The 23,812-nt window shown below is 41.7% G+C and overlaps 1 protein-coding gene across 1 annotated transcript in view; it reads right to left on the reverse strand.

The window, feature by feature from the left end:
• Positions 1-23,812, reverse strand: part of FOXO1 (forkhead box O1) — a 60,956-nt gene that overhangs the window by 35,808 nt on the left and 1,336 nt on the right. The window lies entirely within an intron of this gene.

Here is a 23,812-nt window from a genome sequence, read left to right on the forward strand (position 1 = left end):
AATTTAGAATAAAATATAGACATATATCCAGCTGCAGTTTTTCAACAAAAATTCTCATTGTAGAGCAAATGATGAGGGAGACACACATACTTGAGCTTAATAGAAATCTAGCTTGATAAATTGATGGAAATAGGGGGTTAGTACGATTTATGAGTTAGTAACTCATTCTTAGCCTTAAACCATTCTTTGATAATAAGTGTGAAGCTAATAATACTAAATAACTGTAGTAGAAAGATGATTGGCATGTGTAGAGGTAATCACCTGTACATTCCTGGTTTATGATTACAAAGATGCTCATTATCCAGCATTGTGCATCTAAGGGACATGCAACCACTCTATGTTTCTTTACTAACCTGGATGTAAGTACCTAGAATTTAGTCCTGCAATTCTCACTTTTATTTCATCACTTTTTCTCCCATGTGCAGTTACATCTTTTCTATTCCATAAATAATTATTTGCCTGAGACTTTTTAAGTATAAAGGATGAAGCAGAAAACTCTCTCAGCTGGAGACCTGGCTTGCCTAGAAAAAGGTTTGTGTTAACTACAACCTAATGCAGTGCTACCACCAGACCAAGTAACGACAGCAGAGAAAATACACAGCACTTTGACAACACAAAAATCTCACTTTAAAAAGCCACCTTCTAACTCCCAAGGAACAGCTACTTATACCTTCTCTGTTCATAGACATATAAAGGCAATTTCTACTTTAAATTACCAGGCAGCTTTTCCTACTTACACAGTCACATGGCCCCAGTGAAAGCAGCGATCGACTCCAGTCCTATCTCCAAACCTGCTACCCATCTCGCCCCAGGAGCTCCAGGGCCATTCACACGTTAAGCCTGTTCTGGGAGAAGCTCTCTGGTTCTGCAAACAACATAGTCAAAGTCTGTTCAAAACCTGTGCCTTCCAGTTTTCCTTTGAACACAAGTTCAGGCCAGATTGAGAACAAAAACAAAACAAAAACCAGTCATTAAAGGAACATGCTCTATATGATAAATAAGGGGTTCATAATACAAATTTACCCTTGGACTTACGTTGTCTTTTAACTTCCATATTTTGCACAACTTTTTTACCTACTGTTACTTTTCAGATTAGATATGCCTGTATTTAGCCCAAAATCTTTTATTTCCTCTGCATCTTGGAAGAGCTGTGCAGACCTATGAGAGCTGACAAGCCTACAGAAAACCAGGTACAGTTCTGAATCCTTGAATGATTTAAGGAGAACTACACTGGTTGAATACTTCAGTTTTTTCTAAATGCAAATATGCAAAGATTTATGAAGATGCAGGTTAACATATAGACAGCAAGTTACAAAGCCTGGCATTAACATTTACTTATTAACAAAACTGCATGTTCACCATCAGGTTTTTTTCCCAGAAGGTCTATGCCTTCAGCCATCATACATTCTGTGCACACCCTGGAGCTTCAGCACAGCTGGTGAAGTTCCTGGGCTCCTACAATGAACTGCTTGTAAGCCAAATTTTGCCATTTCCAAGGAGCCTGAAGCCATGAGACTCTCTCTACTAAGTTTTAAACCATGCTTTCTTACATCCTGACTATGACAACACATTAAGCAACACACACTCCCTAAAGGTGATAAAAAAAAAAAAAACACCAAGCAAAATTTGCTATGCAAACAGTTTTTAGAAACAGTTTTTGTGATCCCTTGCTCAAATCACTCTGCACAGCTAAGTCAGCAACCTGCACTGGGGTAAAGAAACCGATTATTCCAACTCTTATCAAGTATCAGATTTTGAAAAGATGCAATATTGCAAGACAGAAATGACACAACACTGGTGTACTTTCTGAGCAACCAGGGAGAAATGAAAACAATGAAATATATGTTGAATAGAGGAGCAGGCTTCAAGAAGACAATGATGAGTAGCCCCCTTAGCAAGAAGAGGTGGGTATATGAATCTAAAGGGCAGTTTAAGAGTGGATCATGCTAACTTCTTTGGGAGTATAAATGGCAAAAAGCTAGCTCTTGTATGAATAGGAAGAGTAATGGAATCTTGACTTAGTATTTGTACTTAAATATGTACTCAGTATCTGGCAACAAAAAGATTATATATATTATACAAAAGATTAACTCAACAGCAAACCTCAGCATAAGCTTAACTCTGAGGTTAACTTCTCCATCTTCCTCATAAAAAAGCAATTCAACTCTTTTGCACCCCACAGAAAATCAAGAGGCCAAGATCTTCAGCCGTTCTGCCTTTGATTCTTCCAAGTAACTTTTGCGAGTGTTAAATGTGAAGGGGCACATCTGAATCACACTCCATTTGTCACCCTCTGACAAAAATCAAGTCAACACAAGGGTCTATCAGCTATGCAACTGATAAGTAAGAGTTATGCAGCTCTATTTAGCCAGATTTCAGAATAAACCAAATCACCAGCACAAGCCAACCTACAGAATCACCAGTGACCTCCACTCTCAGGAGCACAAGACCTCTGCTGTTGGAGGAAAGAGCAATGAAATACTGTCAGAGCTCCTGTGTGTGGAAGGAGCTGCAGTGCTCACCTGCAAGCAGGACTGGCCCCTCTCACTGAGTAAGCCAGCTTTCCTCCCAGAGTGGGGAGATAAGGCCATCTGAACACCAATGCCCCAGAGAGCAGGGCACTGCCTACGCTCCTATTTTTTAAGACTGTCAAAGCAGACATGATTTTCTGACCTAGCTTCCTGCTTCTCTGATTTACTCTGTACATTTGTGGGTTTGAGCAGACTGGAGACATCCAGCCATGGGTTGCCTTCTGTGTTGCTTATCTAAGAGCAAGAGACCATTGTGCTTAAATAGCTACATGGGAGGAGTCTCAGCTCATCCACTAAAGAAGATCTCAATATTCCCTTCCCAGTCATTTTTCAACACCCAGCTACCTTACATGGCTCTGAATTTCACAGATGCCCTCATTTATCAGTAAATGCAATAAATAGGCTCTTACTGAAAAAGTAGAGTACAAGATGATGTCACACATCATAGTAAAAGGAGCATTGTAGGAGTTGGCTCGGCCAATCAAACACCCAAATTCTGGTTGTTTTTATTCTCAGGCCATACACAAGCATCAAAGACAAAGAATATTTACAAATGCAAAGAATGAAAGCCAGGACTTACCACCCAAAAATGAACCCAAGCATTTCTCAGGCTATGCACAAGTGCAAGATTAAAGCCACTCACCCCATGGCAAAATACAGTTACCTCTAAGGTGCGATGAAGCAGCGACTTCACTTCAACACCACAAGATTGCTTACAAGAAGGGAAATGAAGTCAACTTCTCCAGGTGAAGCTGCAGAGGAATTCAAGGCAGCCAGAAAGTAATTATTCAGCTGGAGTTTGGCCAGGACGCTGGAGTTAGCACTGCTGCTCTCAAAGACTGTGTCAGGGGAGTGTGCAGTGACCACCAGCACTGTCTATTGTGATCAATGCTGCTTCCCACAGAACCCAGGTTCTCCTTGGAAAGCTCCCATTTCTGGATTGAACAAGCCCAGCCCGAGTCAGTTTGGGAACAACGTAGGACAAGGAGGAAGGGTGAGAAGTGTAACTATTAGTGTCACTTTCAAGAGCAGTAAATTTTACATGGATTAAAGGGATGAAATCTTTATATATAGCAAAAAGGATAATTATAATGAAGGCATCTGTCTAGCTGGCACCACCTACAGCAAGACCTGCAAGCAGTAATTGTACAATAACAACGTGATGTTTAGTGTGAGGTTTAGGACATTCTGCCAGAAAACTTAAAGTATCCAGGTTGTAAAACAGTGTAATAAGTAGGTAATCCCCAGCCTGGCGTCCAAGTTACTGCCCTAACCTGTTCCTTATGATTATAAAACGTCTCGGTGTCAGCAGGTTCACTGTGAGTCAGAGCTGAAATAATAAATGGCTTATTCTCCATCCTGATGGAGGAAATACATCATGGCTCATTGTGGCTCACTAACTGAGGCATTTTTTTTTCAAACAGGAAAATGTAAAAATAACCAACTCATTCTGCCTTATTGCACTTATTTTTGATTAACAAGGCCCTTATTACAATCAAATTAGAAAAGAAAAAACAGTGTGTTTTCAATATGGCCTGCAAAAACAATACCTTAGGAAAAAATACCGATGAAAAATACTGCACAAACAGCTGAAGAACACAAAATTTGTGACAAATAGTCTCTTTGCCAAAGTGATTCCAGCACTTGGCTCCTGTAAACAACAGGTTGCCTGAGCTGAGGTGAAGGTCTAGGCTGTAACCCTGAGGCACTTCTGCTCCCAAAAAGCTGTCTTTAGTCAGGTCCCTGTGTTCACAACATGATGACAACTCAACTGGTGTGTTTGCACACTCAGGACCTCTAGCTGTGAGCTCCAGAAGAAAGGTGCCATCTCTTGCTTCGCACATTGCTGGCAAGCAAACAGTGCCCTACTTCTGTCATGTCTGCCCCAACACCACACATAAACCACACAAAATGTCCCCCTTGGAAGCTCTTAAGAGACCCATGAAACCCCAGCAACTCAAAAAAACTCATCCTTTACTTAGCACAGATATATATAACAGAAGGATCATTGTAAGCAAGGTGCAGTCAGTCCTCCACACTGTTTGCAAACTGAAAGAACAGTAACAAGTGGAAGAAAATAAGCATCATTATTTTATGGACTTAGACAAAGAGCACAGATATATTAAGATGATTATTTCAAGCTCAAATTTGGAGGACATGTATTTTTATACACACACAGAGTGGCTTAAATATGTAGAATACTTAAAAAACAGAATAATATATAAAATCCAGAACAATACAGAAAAATGTATAAGCAAATTTTTAAATTTTTAATAACATCCATTCTCAAAAAAAGAAATGAAAGTACCTAAAACAGTAGAAAATACAAATAGAGAGCATTTTCAGAAATAATTAAGGAAAAAAAAGTGAGTAAATATCACAAAGACAGCCCCAGTTGTTTTCAGAGAACTATCTGTCCAAAAGGATTTCAAGTTCTATGACTCTGCATATTTGAAAGACACAATAATTTATATTAGGCTTACAAAGAATACAAAATTCTTTGAATTAAAATAACATGCACAAAGAAAATAAAATTTCTCCAATATTTTATTGTAGGAAAAAAATATCCTCACATTTTTCTGCATTATATGTTGAATAAAAAATTATAAATTAATAATTTGGACTGGAGCATGAAAAAACAAATGTTAATTCCCAGAGTACTACTGCTAATAAGCTGGTAATCGATAACTAAGTTATTTATGACCAACAAATAACGATGTTATTTATTGATATGTTTTATGATATCCATTTATTTATATGGTTTATATCCATAATATACCAAAAATGCAAATTAAAGTACAAAATTAATGTTCGAGTGGTGTCCCTTTACTGAAAGTTTTTTAAATGTACAGTTTAAATGTACAGATGAACTATTTCCATTTCTTGCGTATCCTTTCTGCAGCTTCTTGTGCACGCTTTGGCAACTCAATTTTATGATGACCTTTAAAACATCAGCATCCTATGGGCAGTAGCAGCGGCCAGGGCCAGAGCTATGACTGCAGCAGGGCAGGCATTTTCACCCTGCGCACGTTTTGCCACGCCAGAGCTCGCCTGTGAGACACTGCCGTGCTGGGTTCCACCCCACGCTGTTTTCTAGCTGAAAACCCCGAATAATTTGAGTTCTGTTCTGGTGCTATCCATCAGCCCTAATTCTTGGCAGCTACTTAAAAGGGCTAATGATCTTGCAATGGAGTCATGGGACTTTGAGTCATGGTCCCAGCCCCAGCTCCAGGTTCCACCACCAGCCCCCACAGGGCTCCAGGCCCGTGCTCCTCCTCAGCTGCCCCACCATGGCCAGCGAGGACACAGGAACGCCTCTTTCTCTTCCTGGGCCTGTCTCTAGGCTCCACAGGATTTTGTGACAGCTTCTGATACATTCAAGGTTGTGCCCCTTGCATCCTCTCCTCTCCTCTCCTCTCCACTGCCCTCAACAAAAATGCATGCCAAAGTGAGTGAAAATATTGGCGTGTGAAAGGTGGATACACTGAAGCTATGCGAGCACAACAAACCATGTCACGCTCTCCTGCAAATTAACCCACACCGTCACCTCCCCTACCACATATTCCACAACTTCCCATGGTCAGAATCTTAATCCCACAATCTGCACCCCCTCTCCAACTTCACTACTTTCACTCCATTATCTTTAGCAGGCCCAAATACCACAAGCCCTAGTGAAAGGCCTTCAAACTCCACAGCATCCTTCAGCTCCTCCTAAACAACCCTCCTTAGAGCATCCACCAGGTCCATAAAAGAGCTCGGACTGGCCAGCAAGCTGCTACCCACCAGGAAGAAAATGGCAGTCCCAAGCATGGTTACTTAACTCTTGAACTGAACCTTTTTTTTAAATAATGTTTTATGATATCCATAATAATGAATATTCCAGTGATGAGCTGGACTCATTATTGCCTTGTGACTCATTAAGGGTTTTTTCTAAACTGAGCAAAGTTTCCATATTTTTTGGGCCACATCTCACATGAGAGGTACACTGCAAGGAAGTGTTACAAATCAAAACAACTTCAATGACAACACTACAAAGAAGAACAAAACACTCAACATTTGGAATGGCAAGAAATTGGGATTTATATATATCCCCCAGATAAATTTAGACTTATTAATCCCTTTCACCCTTTGGACTACAGCCCCTTAAAATACAGGAAGAATGGTTCATTTTAAGCTTCTGGACTTTTTTCCTTTAATTTCATTTCTGTTTTGGCTTGTGATGTGAACAGATCTGTTCCGTGACATTATACAGCAGTGCTTCAGAAAGCAAAAGTCTGCTCTTTTCTATCCTACATCAGTAAGAGAGAAAAAATTTCGTCCTTCTGACACAAAAATCACAGAAAAGAATATATTTGTCTAAAGACAAGATTTGCAGACAGTTGTCATACCTTGCACTGAACAGCAAAGTTGGACAAAGCACACAAGGTTTGTATTCAACAAGCTCTTCCTTTAACTCTTTTTATTAATTTTTTGAATGGGTATATTTACTTCCTAACATACAACTCTTAGCACGTTATCTTCCTTATTAATTGCAGCTTCTTTTTGACACTCATTTAATTTTGTATCTTTTTCTTTTATTCTCATCTGTATTTACAATGTTAATGAAGAGTTCATGCTTCCAGGTAAAGATTGTTTTTTTAACTGATAGGAAACCCTATAAGGTCTTACGGTTGCAGTTTTTCTCCATAACAAACCCTTCCATTACGTTGGAGATTTCATACCTTAAAGATATTCCTTTTCTTTGTGACACATATTGTCTTCTCTTTAGAAAGTAAAACTTTCCTAACTAAGCCTCAATGACAGAAACTAGGATTTTACAGAGAAAAAAAACCATAAAAACACAACAACTCATTGTACTCACGATTTAACTCACATTTCAAAGACTTTCTCATTTCCTCTCTTGCCTTTTCTTACAAACACCACAACCAAAACAATTTGTTTGCTTTGATTTTCAAAACTCTACTGTTTCCAAAGACAAGAAAATTTCTCTGCAACCCACTGAGCTTACCAGCACGTTACAGCTTTTGTTCCTATATGAAGACCATGCAGCCTTTGCAGACTTTCTAGAAAGCACAGAACAACTTGTAGTTCAGACATGCCCTACATCTGTCCTGGGAGGGGGCAAGCCCCCTGACTGATGGATGTCATGGCCATCTCTGGCTCAAAGAACATATCTCATCATATGCAACCCAGACACATCACACTGCTGAGTACCCCTGGTCTTTTCCAAAAGGGAAAAGGGTGACAATCCTCTTGGACTGCACATGCATGGAAGTCATGCTGTTTATCTGAAAAGAGATACCTCTTCTGTGTGTAAATTGTGTGGTTGTGCTCAGTATTTAGGAGACCAGAGTTAAGACTTCCCAGTGCCGGAGGGCAGGGAGTTAGGTGTGGGCTAAACCCATGTATGGCTGTCACCTTTCTACCTCCTTGGAGGAGCAGGTAGTTACTACCACAAGTGAAATCTGTGATTTCTCTACAGACTTGAAAATACTTGCTTGTTTTACTCCTTCTTACAGAACCTTTTTTTCCAGTCCTTTAGCGGCCACTGTGGTATGGGCAAGAAGATACTCAGATCTTGGTTTCCAAATCAGTTGGCCAAACTGTAGCCTGTACAGAAAAAACCTCAGAGGTTCCTGAACTCTCAGTGTCTGGAAAACATGGCAAATTGGGCCAGTCCCCTGTGGAGTCAAAATGCGAAGTCTTCACATGAGGTAGAAACAACATGGTCCAAGATTATCATCTTAGTTCCATGCACTTGGAACGACAGGCCTGAATTTGATGAGGTTATTTTGTCAACACTTGAAGCTGTCCCTTGGCCTCTCCCCTAAACTAATAATTTGAGTCTAAAAAGACCTCTATGGAAGGTCACAAGGGCTGCCTCCTTTCTCAGGAATTACTGTGCCTGATGAAGTTCTTCCTTGTGAACTGATGAAGTTTTTCCTTGTGAACACTTAGAACAGGAACCTATTCCTCTCCACCAACTACCAATCCCATACAGACCAGCCTTCTAAGCTAAAAGCACACTATGTAACCCTCTTCATATCTATCTTCTTTCCCTTATACAGCTACCCAAGGGCTTTCCCTGCAACATCAACAGGTTCTTTGAATCACAAAAGTCAACAAATGGATAGGAACCACCAGGCTTGAATAAAGGTTCCTCTGAGGTAGGAAGGAACCTACAGGAAACCTCACACAATTTCAGAAGAAGACTGTGCTTTCCACACCAGCTAATCAGACAGGGAAGCTTTGCTGCTGCAAGGAAACTTCAGAACCTTACTGGACTCTCTCACAACTGGTTTGCATCAGCAGTTACACACTTGACCTTTAGGCTACCAGTACAAGATGAAGTGAAACCTTAAACAATAAGCAAGATCTATTTTTCTTACTGGTGTTGCCTGTGTGAACATTAACACAGGATTTACATGGCAGAGGAAAACAGATGTTAATGAGGAGAGGGAATATTAAGTAGAGATATTCTTTCCTACTCTATTTCTCTTCCTCATGTAACAAAATTTAGTGTAAGTGGTACTCAAGCAAATCACCAGCATTAGCAATACACCTGGTCAGAAGTTTCTGACTATAAAAGCATTCCAGCCTCTAGGTTTTTTCCTTAAATTTGGAAGGTTCAATATTTCTGTATAATTCAGTCCATGTTCAAGACATTTCTAGGAAAAGGCACATATCCTACAGCAAAGGTAATTTAACAGTCACTTACCAGCAACAAACTTAAAGCCTTTATTGGCAATTTCAGCTTCTGCTCTGCATGATTCATTTATCCCTGGGATAAGCCTGAGCAAGGGATTCCTCCAGCAAAAGACAGACTAATCAAATTATTTCAAGTCAGTCAGGTATTCATTTTATGCCATCCGGCCCCGATGGCAAAATTGCTTGCAATAGCAGATCTCCCAACGTTAGAGGAAAAAATACTTTCACAGGCTAAACACTGGCTTAATCAAAGCCAAAAGACAAAGCTCCTACAGTCTGAAACACATAAATGTTACCACTGTCTCCTTCTCACTCGTAACCTTTCACGCTGTGCTGGGAAGTGGCTTCTACACAGATTCATAAAGGTCTTTTCCAGCCGAACAATTCTGTGTTTCTATGGCACGCACCCTCATTTCAGACACGCATTAGACAGAACACAAAATTACCCTCACAAGGCAGCACTGCTACATGGCATCCCAGTGGCTGGCATAGAGAGGACTGAGCTTTGCAAGATGCTGAAAGATCCCAGTACTGAGAAACAAACTTGAAAAGGCTTGAGGTTTTCCATCCCTCTTTCTGGGGGAGTTGTATGCCATGCATCCATCAGGTGCTGGTACTTTCACACATCATGCCTAGCTAAAGATGCCTAACCTGGTAAGATTTTTGGTGTCAGTTATTTCTTACCTCTGTCTCACCCTGGATGATAACTTGATAATTAAGAGGTTCGGTGCACTTTCATTCCAGCCTGGTTACTGAAGGACAGGCTGCAGCACCTACACAGCACAGCATGGCAGCTAGCTGGCAATGGAAAGTACAGGAAATACCAGCTCCTGTCCCAGGAGTAGACAGGAAACATGGGTAAAAGATAAGCAATTATACCAGTAACTATGCAGGTTTTTCTTTTCCTCTGCTTCTACCAACCTCCCTAAACTCCAACAGCTTTCATCCCTCTCACTTAGGGGAGCCATTCAGGCTCCTACCCCCCTGGTGCCCCTGCTCTATACCTGCCAATGATGTTCTTGCTCTCATCATCTTTGAAAATGGAACTATTTCTTCTCAACCATACAGTTTTTGATGTTGACAGCTTTTATTTCACACAGGAAGAGCTTCCTGCACACCTGAAAGTTTGCCAGCCTTTTTCCCATGGCTCTAAGAAAAGGCACTGCCTCCTTGAAGAGCATCATCAGGCCACCACCACCACCCCTATTCCCTATGTTCTCAAATCCAACACAGAGGGCAGTCACATGCTTCTGTTTATACATCCCATAATACAAGGCTATTTATCAATAAATGCCTTGAGGTGCAGAGCAAAGCCCAAGCTAATAAAAATCTGCTGGGATTATCTGCTGGTGTTTCACATCAGCAGCACAGGGGCCAGGGAAAACTGAAGGGGAATTAAGGATGTGGCAGAGAGCATACAAAGAGCAAAAGAAAGGGGATGCTGCAGGTATTTGAAGAGTTGGGGATTAAAGATGGAAGGAAGACAACAGAAGTAGAGGCCCAACTTTTTTTCTTTTCCTTTTTTATTTTAAACTTGAATCCAAGGCATTCAAGAATGACTTAAGTATATGGGCAAACAGATATTCACTGTTTTGCTCAATAAATAACTAACCATTGGAACCCATGCCTGCAGGATAACTGTTGGAAAAATGACTAGCAGTGATTAAAAAAGGATTAAATGGGTTTTATAAGCAACAGTATCTGTTGTTAAACATACTAAAATAAAATTACAAGAGTTAATAATCTGTTTGCTTCAGGGCATAAACTAATCCTCATCTAAGGGTAGCAGAGATCTGCTTGCATGTCAGCTCGATATCTGGTGCAACAACTCCTCTCCATTGGCAAGCAGTCCTTGCTTTTGATTCCTGGCATTTTAAAATTGTCTTTCTTGCCTGAAAAAGAGAGCATGCTATTGCTCAAGCCTTCAACTGACCTCACATAATTAAGAGGAGTTTACCAGACGTATCATTCCCTTGAGGAGAGGGGGTGAAATGTTTGAAAAGGGAAGAAAACAGTTTAATTGCTCCACATTTCAATATTCTGCTCTCAGTTTCTTTAAATACAGTTGTCAGGGCACTAATACCAAGCACATGAGTTGAAACTTTTGGAAAAAGCTTAAAGACATGAACAAAGCACGCAATCTATTCGTACTTTGCAAATGGTTCATCAGCCAAATCATTTTATGAGAAAATAAGATCTTTGGGACTGCCAGCAAGGGAAGATTTTTAACATATTAGAACAGAAGAATTTACCCTGCCTGGTAATAGTTAAAGCATTATCTAATATCACAGCCTGGTTCTCAAAGATGGAATAGAGTTGACAGACAAACTCCTTCAAGATTATGATCCCAGCCCTCTCCAAACCCAAACCCATGAACCTTACTAACAGATTGGCTAGTCTCCCAAATAATTGCTTCTGGACAAAACACAACACAGAACACAGTGACACATCCAATGTGGTTACAAACTTTTCGTTTCAAGCACCAGTTTGCACATTCTCACAGGTAGGACAGCTGCCTGTGAGAATGTGCAAACTGGGACAATCCTCCACTGGCTCAGGACAGCTCCTACAGAAGAAATCTTGAACACGAGCCATATAGAACTCATTCCACAAGCAACCTTTCCTTCCAAACTCTCAGGCTAAACTCCCCAGTTCTACCGCTCTACAGATTTTATATTATTATCTTTTATTTTTAGAGGGGTGCAAATTCCAGCTGGTCCAGTTTGGCAACCCAAATGCTCAACATTTGAGCTGTGTTTTCAGAGAAGGACTTTGCAATGGTCCACATTAACTCACTAGCAATTCAGATCATGTCCAGAGTGCTTCTGCAAACTTTAGCAGAGAGCACCCAACAGATCAGTATCAGTGCTAGAGCCCAATGTTAAACTCATAGCCAAAGCAAGAAATATAGAATGCCTGGTAGGGAAAAAAAAAAAAAACAACAAAACAAAACAAAACAAAACAAAAAAAAAAACAAAAAAAAAAAAAAAACACAACCAAAAAAATCCAAATAAATAATTTAAAAGAAAGGAAAAAAAAAAAAAAACCTCTGAAACTTAAATGAGTTTTACAGAGAATACAAACATACTGTTTCAAACCACTGTATGTATGTATTCCCTCTCCTCCCCTACTGCTGAAACAGCAAAGTATGCATGGCAGATGGCATGATTCATCTGAAAATTACTCTAGCAGCACTCTATTAGCCTCTAAGGAGTAAACTAGGATAAAAATATACTGAATGTTAACTAAAAGTAAGCAGTTGTCATGAGGAGTCATCAGGTCAGTCTACTTGCTTAGTTTGCAGAATTTTCCTTTCAATCAGCAAGAAGCACTACACATGAAGATAACATCACTTACTTGTTCTACCTACAAGGAATTATTGCAGAAGAGAAGCAACTGGGACACAAAAAGGTTTATTTTCCCACACCTAAGTAAAAATGTAGCAGCCACAGCCAGGCCAAGAGTGACAGGACATCATGTTAACAATGGCCTCAGCTACTTTGGGTGAGATGGGAGAGATTCAGCTTCTTAGAGACTGCACATCTTAGCTGGAAGAACAACTTTCCACATGCCCAGTAGCTGAATGCAAATCTGCTCAGTGGAAAACACAGAAGAAGGGACCTCAGGAAGTCTGTCCTTGCCCCAAGATAGCAGTAATTACACCCATCAGCCCACATGGCATACAGAGTAACTTGCCAGGGAAGTGACAAAATGAATGCCTGCATCACATTCAGCATTAGGGCAGCCATACCAAGCAGCCTGACTCAAAAATGCAGGAAAAGCACCATGCCATGAGTCCCCCTGCTTCACATAAAAGACAGGAGTCAGCAGTGCAGCATGTCTTCTTCCAGAGAAATTAAAAAGTATAGGAAGCAAGGAATTGGGTTGCCAGATGTAAGCAATGCTGAGCACTCGCTCAGTGACCTCCTGGACTACCACAGGATGCCTCCAAGTGAAACACCATCACTCATTTGAAAATAAGAAATGAAACACATTCTTAGGTGGTTCAGATTATGCTGACAGTAAAAAACTCACTACAGTGCAGCCCACTGCCCCAGGCCCAAGTAGTCTAATTGCCCGGGTTCTGTGCCCCAAGCTAAAAAATTCCTTCCCAAATAAACAGTCCACAAGAACTGATTTTTTTGCTCCATCAACAATAATCCTCAGTCAACAGAAGGTGAGTATTTGGTGTGTGTTATATATGCAGGTTAACCAGGTGAAGCCAGTAATGCAGTTACCCTCATCTTTGGGGAGAAGGTGGTGAAACTGTGCTCAATGTAGTACCTTCAAAAAGGCACTTTCTACATATGTATACGCTACCACGTCAGCCTCGTTGCATAACCAGGTTGTGCAATCATTGCAAATTCATTTACATCTTCTGTTCCAGCGCTCCAGAAGTGGGAAGGAGGGATTGCTGTCAAGGGAAAATGTTGATTTTGCAGGAGTGGTCTCCTTGGCCACATGAGGATGGTCTGAAGAGAGGTCAATGGTAGTGGGGAGGGCAGCAGGACTCCATCCCTAATGCCTCTACTGCTCACTAGAGCAGAAATTTGGAACAGAGTTTTAGCTGGAAACCTCAAAGCAAAGAATGACTTCATAGCATCAGGGGATGACTAGCGTTGGCTTGGGCTGCAAGCAGGGAAGATTATGGTTTCTCCTTTAAATGCTTATGACTATGTCATTGCCACAGAACTGTAAAGCAGAAATCAGCAAGAGTGCAGTATCAGGTTTTCATAGACTGTACAAACTGGATTATTCAAGAGTGACTCAAGTTCCTAACAAGCATAGAGAAGTCTGCATTAAGATAGCATCTCTTGATTTTTCCCAAAATCAATTGCAACAGGCTGTACTTAAAAATACTGCTTTAAACTCCCGTCCTTGTTTGTATTTCAAGGCAGTATTGAGTGGATTTACTACATTTCTGCATAAGGAGGGCACAAAACACAAACACTACTGGGGACCAGACATTAGATCAGCATTAAAAGCCCACCAGCCAGAATATACACTCACACAATCTCAGGAGAGCTGCTCAGCTCTTGCCACAAAGGTAAGCCCTCAGCCATAAAAACCTGACACCATAGCTTTACTCGGAGGCTGCACATATTGATCAAGGAAAAAGGAGAAAAAGGCAATAAAATTGCTCCCCCAATTTAAGCCAAAAGAGAAAGCTCCTGGTTCAGCCCTCTCCATCCATCTCTGAGGTTTCCAAGCATTTAAAACACTGAACTGCCTTCCAGGTCTGCCTTAATACCATCCCAATGATGCCAGGGCCAAGACACCATAAAAACTATGAAAAATTAAAGCTGCTCTAATGCAGCCACTCTGGGTTTTCACATAGGGAAAGAAAAAAGAAAAAGTTGTGGGGTTTTTTTTGTTCTTCTCCACTATAGATTTCTAGATATTAATCAAAATCTAAATATGTCTAGCTACATAGAAGTGTGTAGAGCATTTTTATTTATGTTTAACTTATGTACTACAATTTGATTAGATCATACATGAGGCTGCATCCTCATCCTGAATTTCAAATAGCTTCTGGTTTGAGCTGCAGATCCATCAGCTCATCTCAAAGAAGCAGGGGTGAAGCAGGACAAGTATAGCAGCAACTGCAAATATCTAAGCCTGACCTGATTCTGGTTACTTAACCACCTTTACCACCACATCATTTAAAAATATCAGTAGTAGTAATAATCAATCTAAAAAAAATTAGTAGTAAAAATAATTAATCTAATCAATAAACATTATTTACCTTGAAACAACATCTCATAGATTCATAAAATGGTTTGGGTTGGAAGGGACCTTCAAAATAATCAGGTTCCAACTCCAGCACCACAGGCAGGGACACTTTCCACTCAACCATGTCGCTCAAAGTCCCTGGCCTTGAACACTTCCAAGGATGGGGCACCCACAACTTCTCTTGGCAAACTGTGCCAGTGCCTCACCATCCTCACAGTACAAAATTTCTTCCCAGTTATCTGTCACAGTTATCTAAAGGTACTCTCTTTCAGTTTAAATCTTCCAAGTTAGCACAAGCATTTCTTCCCTCACCTGCACCTGCAGAGACATTGAAAGATCTTACTGAGGAGCAAAGGCAGCAGCATGGTATCCTCTGGAGACGCCAAGGGATGTACCTTAACTGATCTAAGTAGTGACAAATCTACTCAGTGAATCACTGCAGACTTCCCTGGGAACTGCAAAGAGGAGAGAGGATTACTTTCCCTGACCTCTCTGCACACCTGAGCAGTAAGCAGCAGAGTACCCATACGGGGCAGACATAGCATTTTGGCAGGACTGCGCCGGTGGGCTCTGCTCCTGCGCCAGGCGGCTGCCCGGTCACGGCTGGAACGCTCCCTGAAATGCACACAGCAGCACCCTGCCAGCACTGGGGCAAAGCCAGGCTCCAGGCTCTCCCACGCAGCCCTGTGCTCACACCTCCCCACACCCGTACCCACAGCCAGGGGCACTGGGAGCAGCCCTCAGCCCCACAGTGCTGGGACACTGGAGCCTGGCAGCGCAGTCCTGCAGGGGAACGGTGCCAAGGGGCGAGGAAAGAGAGGGTCCAACCAAACAGGCATGAATTACACCTGCGTACTGCACTTTCCCACGTGTAGACAACAACAGCACATAAAATCTCTCTTGCCCCAGAGCACCACCAGCATGCCTTCAGAGAGCCAGGTTTTCTGGGAGAAGGGGTTGGGGGCTGGCAAATAATTACATTTAATCTGAAGGTTCAGATTTGAGGAGCATATTTTTGGAAAGAGAAATCAACACGTTTAACAGTGAGCAGGAGCACAGAGCACAATCCTTTCACATCCTGACAGGGTAGAACTGCGGAGGCCTGCTATGAAGCATGTCTGAATAACAGCATCTTCATTTTTTGAATATCTAATTAGGAGTTTCTATATATTGCAAAGCATTGCTATAAGATATAATTTAGTTGGCAAACACTAAAGATCTCAGTCTGTAAGTATGCTTTTGGCAATCAAAATTCAAATCTGGATATATATCCAAGATATGTATGGCACCGGTACCTTTTTTTTTAATTCTAACAATTACAATCAAATTAGCAGATTAACTCATATCAGTTTTAAGCAAATGCAAGCTACAAGCAAATGAGCCTACACCACCACCACCACAACAGTGTATTTTTGGATTGCTAGTATCCTCACTGCCATTAGCGACTTCACATATATTTAACACATATTAAAGGGCAGTAAAAATCTAAGAAGGCTACGGATGCCAGAACTTAGCACTGACTTAGAACTCACATATGCCAAAAAACATTTGCAACTGTGCTAATTCCCACTGTGGGAACTGAAAGGCAGATTCATATAACACAATGGGCAACAAATCTATTCCTTTAATTTCAGTCGCCAAATTTTAATTAATTTCCATCCAGGCAAACACCAAGCATTTCTGCTGATCTTGCAGGATGTAAGCTCATTTGCACAATAAATGCGGTTTAACAAGTCACCACATTTATAGCAAGTTGCTTCAGTCTTATCTAACTGCACAGTTTGAAAAGTCAGTGATGGGTAAGTGAAACCCCACCCACGTCGCAGTTTCTGGAGTTAAGCACAAGAAAACTGAAGAAGTTGCCACCTTGCCATTGCAAGTGAGACTGCCAACAGTAAATTGACAGTTAGAGTCCACATTCTGAATTATGTGTATACCCCTTATTCAGGAAGGGAAAAATTAATGGCCATACTCTAGTGCTCCAGAGTTCCCCTTCCAAAAAAGTGCAAAGACCTTCTCTGCTGTGTAAATTTGAACAGGTCACATATAAACAAATCCTGGGAGGCACAAAGCACTGCAGCACTAAAGCAGCCTTATGCACTTTCAACTTTCTCCAGAACCACAGTTTCCATGGACAGCACAAAGGCTGCTCACACGCATCACTCCTACACGTATGCACACCACTCATTTCATTAAAAAAAGGTTTTAATTTCCTGATTTCTGTATGTGATGAAATTTCATTCTGGTAGCAGCTAAATTAAAGGAGGGGCATTTCTAACATTTTCTAAAGAGAGACACCAACATGCAAGAAGCAGAGCCTAGCCCGCTTCATCATTTTACATCGTGGTGCAGAAGCACCACAGAGGCCTGGCACTAAGTGGCGTCTGAGAAAGAAACACCAAAAAAAAAATTAAGATGCTAATAAAATAAGAATTCTCACATATTACAGAGCACAGACAGAAGATATAATTTAGTCAGCAAATATTATGATTAAGGGCACCTCTACTTGCAAGCACGTTTCTGGTACTCAGTCCAAATTTAAATCTGAATATAAATTATTTCAGAGACCATGTTCCCAGCACATTCTCTCAACTACACATGTGCCAGGCCCCAGAAGCTACACCCCACAGACCTACACAGCAATAGCCCTGAAAAAGCTATAAAGGAGTCCCACATTCTCACATCAACATGAGCCTACATTGGACACACCAGCAAAGCACTTGGAGAAACACAGGCTGCTTAGAAATGCAATCACAGCCATCCCTGGCACGCTCTCTTGAAGCAGCAACAGAACTGAACACACTTCCCACTGCATGGATTCTCAGAATTCCCAAAAACTAGGTTTCTAAGACTAGAACAAAAGAAGATGTGTACCTTTAAGTTTAATTAACTCTAGAATAAGACATATGTTCAAACAGAACTAGAACATCATTGATACTGATGCAAGGTGCCTTTAACAGCTCAGTAAGTCATCTGAGCAAACTGAGTGCTGCCCTCCACTCCTCCAGTAATTCCTAATCTCTGTCTGATGCAGAAGCTGTCAGAGTCCCAGGAGGTTTTGAGTGACTACATTTATAAAGATAGAGCCACTTCTGGTCCCATCTACCGCAAACCAAAACATTGCTAAGCCTTCACCATTCATTACAGAAGTGTTTCAAAACTTAACACGTGCCTCTGTAGGCATCATTTTAAGCAATCTGGTAAAGACCAGCGTCCACTATCAAAATCTAGAGCAAGAATGAGGCTTAATGAAGATCTTAGAAGATGATAACCAATCCTGTAAAAGTACCTTAATTCTTTTTATCCCTCCTCCGTTAGGAATGGAGACCTACCAAGAAACCTCATGATGCTGCACTGCTCACTTAAGACATTTGCATATCACAAATGACAGTGCAGGAATGATGCACCTCTGTTTGATAAACACACATGATTAACGTTTACTAAGTATATTTAGAAATAATACTGAAACATGAATAGCACTTATCTTCACAGATCAATTCAACTCATGCTGAAGCTCACTATGGAGCAGCAGAAATGCTGTTCTTCAAAATGTGACTCTTTCCAATGCACTTAATTTCTAAAGCACAACCTATCATCACCAAGAGCAGTGTTTCCCCAATATTTAAAACCCATTTTAGCAACCAGACTGACAAACAAAATGCTACAAAATTCATTAAAATATTAGTATGCACTACCATATGCTTAACTATAAGTATCTGCAGCCAGCACCAGCAAATTTGAAGTTCCTTTCTCACAAGAGTTGACAATGAAGTAAATATATCCATCTTTTACATATTTCTGAAAGAGGAAAACAGTAAACTGTATTTCAGGTTATCTTCACTTAGTTTATTATTCATTACTCAAGGTTTTAAAATCATTTCCATCAGAAATCCTTGTTTCATATATGAACTTCTTCCCAAAACAGAAGGGGCTGAGAATTGAATTTCTGTAGCCACAGCCCTACATATTTCACAAATCCGTGGCTGCAAAATATATCTGCATTTTTATTCCAGAAGCCAAGCACTTATTTTACAAAATGATTCACCAGTTGAGTAAACAGAGACGCGCGTATTTAGGCAGCATCATGCTTTGGAAACCAAAAAGATATGAGCAGACACCTCAGGACTACACAATTCCTGGTGCCTTACTGAAAAACCCAACCACCAAAAGTATTGCCTACTTGATTAAAAAGAAATAAGGAAAAAGAGAAAAAGAAAACAACCTCACATACCTCACCTAAAAATCTTTATCTCCTTGCACCACACTGCTTCCCCTTTCCATCACAAGCAGCAAAGGCTCCAGTTCCCCAAACAACTTCACCAACTACTTGTAAAACCATGTGATACAAAAATAATGATAATAAGGAAGCAGCTGAGGGTGTCATAAAAAATACAGTGGCAAAGAGCTGTTACTTTGTCTTTGTATTGAAGTTCTTTAAAGGCACTTAAGGAAAATTTAGTTCATTATGTCACTACACAAAGCCACTCACACATTTCACTTTGGTGTTTAGTCTTACCTATAATCATACAAGTAACTGAACAGATACCACAGCAAACACAAAACGGGCAAAGAAAATTAAGAGAAATTAAAGCATTATTCAGGGCCCTGATGGGAAGGTCAAAAGCACTGACACCTCTCAGCCATGAGTTATTCAGACACAGGTGAGGAGAGCACCTTGCACTTGCAAAAATTAAGGTGAACTTTCACACCTGGAACTAAGCAAAATGCAAGCTGGTGACTGACAGACAATAGGCTGCTACACGAGGCAGTGAGCAGGTATGCAAGACACCAAAGAGTTTTCTCACAACAGGGTGGGCTGAGGCCAGGTGTCATGGCAGAGCAGACCCAACTGCAGCTGCCAGCTCTTGAGGCTATTTGCCACATGTATTGTAAAAGGTGTGACTGTATAGCATCGACCTTGACAGAATCCACAAACAGAGAGCCAAACATACACACCTCTATCTGCATATGCCTGTGTGTGCTCAGGTAATGTATAGTACATCATGCTGGGGGGGGCCACAGATCACCTGGGGAAGCATCTTAAGGGACAGAGGTAAAAGCCCACAGTACTGAGGGAATACACAGCCTGAGTTAAAGGCAATCTTCAATTGTGATTTTTCCCACAAAAAAAAAATCATAAGAAAAACCTCACAAAAATGATCTTTAAGGTCCCTTCCAATCCAAACTATTCTGTGACTCTATGATTCTATGTACTCAATTTAAATAAATCATCTAAATGTCCACAATTTAAACTGTTTGCTGATCTAGGTTCAAAAGCTTTGAAAAAATTCAGTGAAAATTATTCTTGATTTTTCAGTCCTTCTAATATTTTTTACTCCCTGTGATTTTCAAACCAAATACAACAGAACCAGAACAACCCACAATTCATTTTGCATGGAGACCAAATCATTGCAGAATAGTGCTGACCATAGAGAGCTCCTATGATAAGGCCACCCAAAGCACCTGTCCCATGCCTGTTTGGTCCTCAGGCTTTCAGGCTTACAACCATTCATCCCTCTGCAGCTAGATATCTATCCTCATTCCTTCAACAATGGCAGCAAATGAATTTAGGTGAACAAACTCCCTTGGGACTAGAAGTCAAGAAGGTGTATGTGCCTGTGGGACCTTAACACTTGCCACCAAGAAAAATCAACAACACATCCACCTCCAGATGAGCGAACCAAAATTCCATGTTTCCTGTTCAAAAACATTACAGGGTTTTATTTGAACCCATTTTCAAAAGCAGACTGAAGGGATGAGACCATTCAAGGAAGCTTAACTGCGACAGCTCCTTTACAATAAATCTCAACACTTGCCATAAAGCAAAGACATGAAATATGCACATCACAGAGATTTTTTTTTATATTTTATGTATGATGATTAGCCAAAAAGCTATCATATTTGTGTCAAAAAATAGTTATCTACAGCTGCAGTAGAATTCTTGCCTCTTCTGTTTTAAGCCTTGTGTCTTCCACTATCACAGGCAAGGCATAATGTTGCTTTTACTTAAGTACTACACTAGGAGAAAAGTCTCCTTCTTCCATGTAACTTTCACAACAATTTCCTTGTTATCTCTGCAGCAGATCTTGTTCTTGCTTGGCTTTCTCTGAGCAACACAGGTCACTATCAGCACACATTCACAACCAACAATGCAGCAAGTCTGGCAGAGCACATCCCAAGTGCTTCATTCAAGGCAGCCACCCCATGAAGACTTTGCTCCCTTAGAGCTCAACAGGGGATTTGTTTATAAAGCAGAGTTTATGACAAGAAAATCAGGAATAAACTACTGTGTGTGTATAATGGAGAACAATTTACCTACTTAAATAATTTTATGTTACTGATAATTTTATGTTAATATATTATTTTGCCTTATACCCCCTCATTTAAAAAGGCATTTTTATTTTAATGTTTTTCTTCAGAAGAGCCTGGATGCTGTTTTGAGCTGCTACCAGATAATGTTGACACCTCTGAACTTTCTTCAGTGAAAAACTAAGAAGAAGCTGGACATCATGTATTAAATCGGGGCAGTACATATTCACAAGCACTAGAGCAGTCAGCCCTCAACTTCTGCCTGAGAAACACCACCTTGCCTCTATGCAGAAAGTGCACATTCTTTTTCGTTCCTTGTGTGTTCATACATTTTGTGAAGAATTTGAAAGGTGCTTTAGTGCACTCACAAACACTCAAACCCCAACAAGACAAAGCATCTCCAAGTTTTACTTAAGGGGGGGAAAAAAAACACCCCCCCATTTCCCAGCCTGCGTCAGCAGTGCACAATGTACTCCCAGCCCTCGGTCAGTGCCAGGCTCTGAGGCGAACCCGCGCTCCCTCTGTCAGCAGAAAAGTCAGTCGCTAATCTGTGCTCATCTCTGGAGCGATGCTCCTCCTCTGCGGGGCCCTCGGCTGAGTCAGGCTCCGCTCCCAGCCCCACGCCTACAGCAGGTCCCCAGACCACGGGCAAACCAACGGCTCCCAAAGTGGAAAAACATAAAAGTAATCCTCAGTCACGCTGAGCCGTGGAGAATTGGTGATAAACAAGGCAAACGAGCTGCACGCCTCAGCCGGGCCAGTTACAGAGTTGACACCCAGTGGCTGCTGGTAACTCAACTTGAAAGTGTATTTAAGAAACTCTGCATTTCCTTGGCTTAAGTGGTAAAACCTGCAAGCATGCAACTTTCAGAGCAGCCTGGCAGTTATGCAGCCAAAGGGATGGGGGCAACACGTGTCCCATGCATAACACGGTGACTATTTAATTATGGAAGGAGAGCCCATGTGTATTTACCCACCAGCAGTGGCAGGCTATATACTGCACTCTACCAGAGGGTACTGCAGCCAAAAATCCCACCAGGAGCAGCTTTCCCTGCCACAGCAGAGGTATGTGGGCATAGGATGTGCTCAATCTGTTAGAGGGAGGTGTGTGAGACTTCTTCCCTGCTGCAGCACCACGGGACAAGCAGCAATAAAATAGGAAGCGCCGAGTAAGTTACACAGCTATCAGTGTTTCTTACTTGGTCGCCTGAACTTGGGAGCTATTTGGTTTTATTTTGGTTTGTTTGGCTTTTAGTTCTCTTCTACTCAATTCTGAAAAGGCACTTAAGGAAACTAAAATACCACTGGAAAAAAAAAGCAGCACTTTCAAGTGACAAGTTACCTTATTTAAAAGCTGTCAACTATCAATCACTTCACTCCTATTAAAGTTTTTCATGACAGATGTCTTCAGACAATTATCCTTTAAATTTTTTAGTCAAACACATCAATAGAAACTAACAAACTACTTTCAAAAGCCCTAAAAACTTTCAGCTAAAACTGAATTACAGATTAATCTGCATTTCCTTAGCAGGAAACTTACTGCTAAAAACTAGAAATTTACGAAAAGCTTACTTCTAAAAAACAGAAATTTACGAAAAGCCGATGTAACAAACATTCCTAGCGGCGCAATTAAAAATACATAAATGCAGGATTTGAGTTGACACTTTTTTTTAAAAAAAAGATAAATAATACAAATACTAGAAAGTGAAGCAGAGAGCTTGACTGGCCCTAAGTGGAACTAAGTCCCGAACACACCAGAGTGCGCTGATGCCGTGCTAGGTGCTCGCAGCTCACACATAAATTTTCTGCCATCATTTAATCCCTCGCAGGGCGGAGGAGGCTCTGCCCGTACGCAGACGGCACAAGCTCGTCCTGACAAAGCTCCCAACGCAACAGTGTCACAAAACTCGGCGCTGCCTCCGCCGCGCACGGGGACACGGGTGGGTGACACTTTCTCGACGGAAGCCCCGGAGAGGGAGGATTCACTGGCAGCAGCGTTAAGCCTTTATCACCCACGGGGAGGCAAAGCTGGAGGGTACCATGCGCCCGGCGCTGCCACCGGGGCCGCACAGCCCCAAGCGCAGCTTCGCTGGCTCGCCCCGCAGCTGTCCGGGGGGCAGCCGGTGCCCGAGGGTCCCGCGGGACCTGGCGAGCGGGTCCCTCGGAGACCCCACCGTGGGATGCGGGCAGCACCGGCTGCGGCTCCGGCCGGCGCGGGGCTGAGCACAAATCCCAACAGGTTGCTCCCAGCGCTCCGCTCAGACGGCAGGGACTGCGCTGCGGGAGAGAGGGAAGGAGGGAGCTCCGTCCCACCACGTAACACAAGAAAAGCGCTCCCGCACCTCAACTTTAACAAAGCCATCAGGTCAAATACTGCGGCTTACTCATTAAACACACGGTATTTCTGCAACTCTTGTTCTGCCGCCGCTTTTCCCCCATCCCTGTTTGCCTCTGTCCCCGCTCCACCGCCCGACGGCAAAGCCCTGCAGCGCCAGGGCGGACGGCGGCACGGACCGGCCGCGTCCCGGGGC

The sequence above is a fragment of the Agelaius tricolor genome, unplaced genomic scaffold, assembly GCF_023055355.1.
Source record: "Agelaius tricolor isolate 1412-34295 unplaced genomic scaffold, bAgeTri1.0.p SCAF_26, whole genome shotgun sequence".
Classification (NCBI taxonomy): domain Eukaryota; kingdom Metazoa; phylum Chordata; class Aves; order Passeriformes; family Icteridae; genus Agelaius; species Agelaius tricolor.